The sequence below is a fragment of the Rhinolophus sinicus genome, linkage group LG03 (assembly GCF_036562045.2).
Source record: "Rhinolophus sinicus isolate RSC01 linkage group LG03, ASM3656204v1, whole genome shotgun sequence".
Lineage (NCBI taxonomy): Eukaryota > Metazoa > Chordata > Mammalia > Chiroptera > Rhinolophidae > Rhinolophus > Rhinolophus sinicus.
Window position 1 is genome coordinate 89638303 of NC_133753.1, and position 6283 is coordinate 89644585.

General features: G+C 34.4%; 1 pseudogene; it reads right to left on the reverse strand.

Moving 5' to 3' along the window:
- Positions 1–3883: 3883 nt before the first annotated feature.
- Positions 3884–4674, reverse strand: LOC109458258 (small ribosomal subunit protein eS1; annotated as a pseudogene).
- Positions 4675–6283: the final 1609 nt, after the last annotated feature.

The window sequence follows — 6283 nt, forward strand, 5'->3', positions numbered from 1 at the left end:
AAATCAAAATTTCAGTGTTTTCTGGTACAAAGTCAAATTCCGTACAGTTTTGTTACCTAATTTTATTTATTGGTTTTTTAATTTATTATTTTTTAAATTTATTTTAATTACAGTTGACATATAATATTATATTATTTTCAGGTGTACAACTTAGGATATATATTTATATACCTTATAAAGTGATCACCATGATAAATCTAGTACTTATGTGGCCCCATACATAGTTAATATAATATTAGTGACTATATTTCCTATGCTGTACTTCACATCCCCATAACTAATTTTATACCTGGCAATTTGTACTTCTTAATCCCTTATCTCTTTTTTGCCCATCCCCTCTTCTCCCTTCCATCTGGCAACCATTAGTTTGTTCTATGAATTTTTTTGGTTTTGTTTGTCCATTTATTTTTTTTTAGATTCCATACATAAATGAAATCATATGGCATTGTCTTTCTCTGTCTGACTTATTTCACTTAGCGTAATACCCTCTAGTTCCATTCTTGTTGCAAATGGCAAGATTTCATTTTATTTTTATAGCTGAGTAGTATTCCATTGTACATATGTACCACCTCCTCTTTATCCATAGAATGGACACTTAGGTTGCTTCCATATCTTGCCTATTATAAATATATAAATATTGCCACAAAGAACATAGGAGTACATATATCTTTTCAATATATATATATATATATATATATATATATATATATATGTTTGATTTCTTAAAATAAATATCCAAAAATGAGATTGCAGGTCATATGGTAATTCTATTTTTAATTGTTTGAGGCACCTCAATACTGCACACCCCGTGACAGGTTTTGGAAACTGCTAAGGCACCACCTGGTCACTTCCACAGATGAAACATCCAAAGGGCAGTCTTGACAGGCACCAGATCCCTACTAAAGCAAATCCTGCTCTGTTGGGTCAGACCCTGCACCACACCTCCCCACTGTAGTCACGGCCAGTCCTCACAACCAATCAGCCCACTGACATGCAAACAGCAAGCAAGGCTCAACTACAACAGGAGCACACACACACACACACCAGGGACACACCTGGAGCACCAGGCTCCAGTGACAAGGGAGACTATATCACTGGGTTCAACAAAGCACTACTACATAAGGCCACTTTACTAGAGCTGGAAGATATAGCAGCCCTACCTAATACATAGAAACAAGCTCAGGGAGGCAGCCAAAATGAGGAGATAAAGAAGCATGTCCCAAATGAAAGAACAGAACAAACTTCAGGAAAAGAACTAAGCAAAATGAAGACAGGCAATCAACCAGATATACAGTTCAAAACACTGGTTATAAGGATGCTCAGTGATCTCAGGGAGGACTTCATCAAAGATATAGGAAACATAAAAATGGAGATAGAAAACATAAATAAAATAACCAGTCAGAAACGAAGAACACAATTAACTAAAATGAAGAATACATCCGAGGGAACCAGGTGTAGATTAGATGAACCAGAGGTTCAAATCAGTGATTTAGAAGATGAGATAGCAGAAAACATCTAACCAGAACAGCAAAAAGAAAAAAGAATTCAGAAAATTGAGGAGAGTTTATGGGGACTCTGGGATAACATCAAGTGCACTAACATTTGTATCATTGGAGTACTAGAAGGAGAAGAAAGAGAGCAAGGACTTGAAAACCTATTTCAAGAAATAATGACAGAAAACTTCCCTAACCTGGTGAAGGAAACAGACATAGAAGCCCAAGAAGCACAGAGTCTCAAACAGGATGAACCCAAAGAGGCCCCACAAAGAAACATCATAAAATGCCAAAGATTAAAGTCAAAGAAAGAATCTTAAAAGCAACAAGAGAAAGCAGTTAGTTACCTACAAGGGAAAGAAAAAGTGAAAGGAGTTCATCACCACCAAACCAGTATTACAAATAATGTTAAAGTGTCTTCTTTAAGAAGAAAAAAACGATCAAAAATATGAATACTAAAATGGCAGTAAATACATATCTATCAATAACTACTTTAAATGTAAATGGATTACATGCGCTAATCAAAATATAGGGCAACTTAATGGATAAGAAAACAAGACTCTGACATATGCTGCCTACAAGAAACTAACCTCAGATCAAAAGACACACATATTGAAAGTAAAGGAATGGCATAATAATCTCAAGATGCATTCATATTGTCACAAATAGCAGTATTTCATCTTTTCTTATGGCAGAGTAGTATTCCATTGTGTATATGTATTACCTCTTCTTAGGCAATCCTCTATCAAAGAGTGCTTTTGTTGTTTCCATGTTTTGGCCACCGTAAATATTTGAGAATCATATAACTTCACTCATATGTGGGATATAAAACTGAAAACAACAAAAGAATAAGACAAACCAACAAACAAAAATTCATAGACACAGTCAACAGTTTAGTTGCCAGAGGGTAATGGAGCAGAGGGGTGGTAGTAGAGGGTAAAGGGGATCAAATATATGGTGATGGAAGGAGAACTGACTCTGGATGTTGAGCACGCAATGTGATATATAGATGATGTGTTATAGAAATGTACAGTTGAAATCTATGCAATCTTACTAACCATTACCATCCCAATAAATTCAATAAAAGAAAAAAGGAAAAAATAATAAAGGGATGGAAAAAGATATTTCATAAAACAAAACAAACAAAAATCTGGGTTAGCAGTAGCTGTACCAAACAAAAACTGATTTTAAAACAAAGGCTATAACAGAGACAAAGAAGGACCCAGCATTTCACTTCATATTTATCTAAAGAAACACAAAACACTACTTCAAAAAGACATATGCATCTATATGTTCATTGCAGTATTATTTACAATAGCCATGATATGGAGGCAACCTACATGTCCATTAATGGATGAATGGATAAAGAAGAGGTGGTACAGGTATACAACGGATTATTACTCAGCCATAAAAAAGAATGAAATTTTGCCATCTGCAACAACATGGATGGACCAAGAGGGTATTGTGCTGGTAGAGTAATCCAGATAGAGAAAGACAAATGCCATATGATTTCACTTAAATGTGGAATCTAAAAAACAAAATAAATGAACAAACAAAACAGAAACACCCTCATAGATATAGAGAACATTTTGATGGTTGCCAGATAGGGGGAGAGGTTGAGGGGGTAGGTGAAAAAGGGGAAGGAATTATTTTGGTAGTCACAAAAAAATCATGGGGATATAAAGTATAGTATAAGGAATATAGTTAGTAATATTGTAATAACTATGTATGGTGTTGGATGAGTACTAGCTTTATCAGGGTGATCACTTCATAAGTTATATAAACGCCTAATCACTATGTTGTACACGTGAAACTAATGTTGCTTGTCAACTATAATTAAAAAATAGTTATAACATAAAAATGTTAATAAAGAGACAGTTCCTTAAAAAAATATATTGCTAAGACTGATGTTAAAGATTGTATTGCCTATATTTTCTTTCAGGAGTTTTATGGTTTTATGGTTTCAGGTGTTACTTTTAAGTCTGTAATCCATTTTGAGTTTATTTTTATATATGGTTCAAGAAAGTGGTCTAATTTCTTTTTCTTTTTTCCCCCCTTTGGCATGTATCTGTTCAGTTTTCCCAACACCATTTATTGAAGAGACTGTATTTTCCCCATTTCTTTCTTCCTTTGCTGTAGATTAATTGATCATATCAGTGAAGATTTATTTCTGGGCTCTCTATTCTGTTCCATTGATCTATGGTCTGTTTTTGTGCCAGTGCCATACTATTTGATTACTATACTTTTGTAGTATAGTTTAAAATCAGGAAGCATGATGCCTCCACCTTTGTTCTTCTTTCATAAGATAGCTTTGGCTTTTCAGGGTCTTTTGTGGCTTTTTTTTTTTTTCCAGCAACAGGTTTTATTTGTCACCATGAAAAATCTGATTTTTAGACAGATACTTGCACTGGGGGCTTATAGCCATCTGCTCATTCAACTTTAGCACCTGTCTCATCCCCAGTAGCTTTTCCAGAGCTGCTACCTTCACCATGAAGCTCCATGAGTTTTCCCAATTCAAACTTGGGCTTTTTCAGCATTTTGACTTTTCTAACAAAGACATCGTGGAGAGGATAAATACATTGGCAAGACTTTTCAATGTCTTTTCCAATGATACCGGGAATCAATTTAGTGACCACTTCTTTCAAGTCATTTGCACCTCTCAGGTCATGATTTCCATCATCTTCTACCAGATTTGGCAGACTTGTTGATGCTGAGCATAAGAAGTCTTCGGAATCTGATTGTTGCATTTTTTAATAAAACCAACACAGAACAGACAAAGCAAATAACCATCGGCAGTCTTGACATCAACATGAGCTTCGATCATGGTCTGCCATTTTTTGACCTTGGAGCACAATTTGTCCCAGGTAAGATCCAGGCCATGGAAATTAGTCAGGCAGTTTTTGCCCTGAACATCCTCCGTAATCAGCTTGAGTTTTCTAAATGCAACTTCATCATTCTGCAGATCAGCTAGGCTCACTTCAAAAACACGACCCTTGAGACTGTCAGATGCAATTTTGGTTCCTTGAGTTCTTGTGACTAGTGTTTTCCCAATATTTATTATATTGAACATAGCTGGTGCTTTCCCATCATACCAATCTTTCTTAGAAAATGGGTCAACCACTTTTTTCTTGGCTCTCTTCTTGCTGCCTTTTGTAAGGCACTTATTCTTGCCGACCGCCATAGTGCTGCTCAGAGAGTCAAAAAAAAAAAAAAAAAAAAAAAAGCTTTTGTGGTTTTTTTTAGGATTACTTGTTCCAGTTCTGTGAAAAATGCTGTTAGGATTTTGATACAGATTGCATTGAATCTGTAGATTGATTTAGGTTATGAAAATCTGAATGATACTAATTCTTCCAATCCATCAGCATGGTATAGTTTTCCATTTATTTGTGCCCTCTCAATTTCTTCAATCTTCTTTCATTAATGTTTTATAGTTTTCAAAATATAGTTCTTTACCTCCTTGATTAAATTTATTCCTAAGTATTGTATACTTTTTGACTCAAGTGTAAATAGAATTGTTTTCTTAATTTCTCTTTCTGATAGTTATTAGTATTTTAAAACACAACAAATTTCAGAATAATATCCTGCAACTTTACTGAATTCATTTATTAGTTCTAATAGTTTTTTTGGTAAACTCTTTAGGGTTTTCTATAGAATAAATTTTTTAAATTTTTAAAAAAGAAAAATAATTTAAAATACAGAAGAGTTATCATCCATTTTCCTCATCATATATGAATACTTTTATAATATTCAACATATTGCTCAAAGCCCCAGACAAATCCATACAGCATACAGTAAAAATATTCTCTATAAATATGTGCTGAAATTCTTGAAAGTTTTATTGTTCAGGCAGAAGGCCTGGGGGAGAGGATATACAAGTGTGAGCTCATTCCCAGTGATTTTTGTCAGAGACATAATGATTTTGTTATGCTATGCTCCACTCTAGCAGAACTAAAAAGAAAAAAAAGACTACCTCAGGAACAGAAGTTAATAAGGGTAGATACCAATTCAACTAGGAAACACCAAAAGAAAGATTTACAGATTTGAAAAACCATAACTAAGTCAAAAGGTCTACATGAAATAAAAATCTTCAAGAGTTAATATCTGCTTTTCTAAGAATGGAACTTAAAACTTGGCAGACTTGACTGTGAATACACAGTTTGCTACATAATATACAACATTATCTCATTTGAAACTTGATACTCAAAGTCCAAACAGATTGGCAATAATTTTGTTATTTTTAAAACTGTGTGTGTGTGTGTGTGTGTGTGTGTGTGCACTCGTTATAGATCTCATAACCAATCTCAAGTCTCACTAGACACATCATACCTGGTAGTTTGTAATTTGATGAAATTTCATGACCCTGTATCACTACATCCTAAATAAACAAGATAAGATTTCAGAAGAACTTCAGGAACATAATGTTTAGAGAAAGAGAAATGTGGGGCAGGGGTGGGACGGTGGGAGAGACTTTCAAAGAAGACACAGGGAAAATGTGTCTTCAACGCAGGTATGTTCTTTTCTCCAAGGTTATAAAATATACTGATCCCAGGATGAAAGAATCCAAAAGTGGCATATGATACCACCATAACAGCAACTAATATCAGCCATCTTGCTGTTGTTAAAATACCACCAGGCCCAAGCTGAGATCCTTTGAATAGAATTTAATAGTCTTAAAGAGACAGAATTTAAAATTAGAGTGAAGTTCGACTTGTTTACATTTTAGTAAAAATTCGACATGGGCACTTTTGGTACATATTCTAAGACATGTGGTTGCAATTATAAAAGATGAC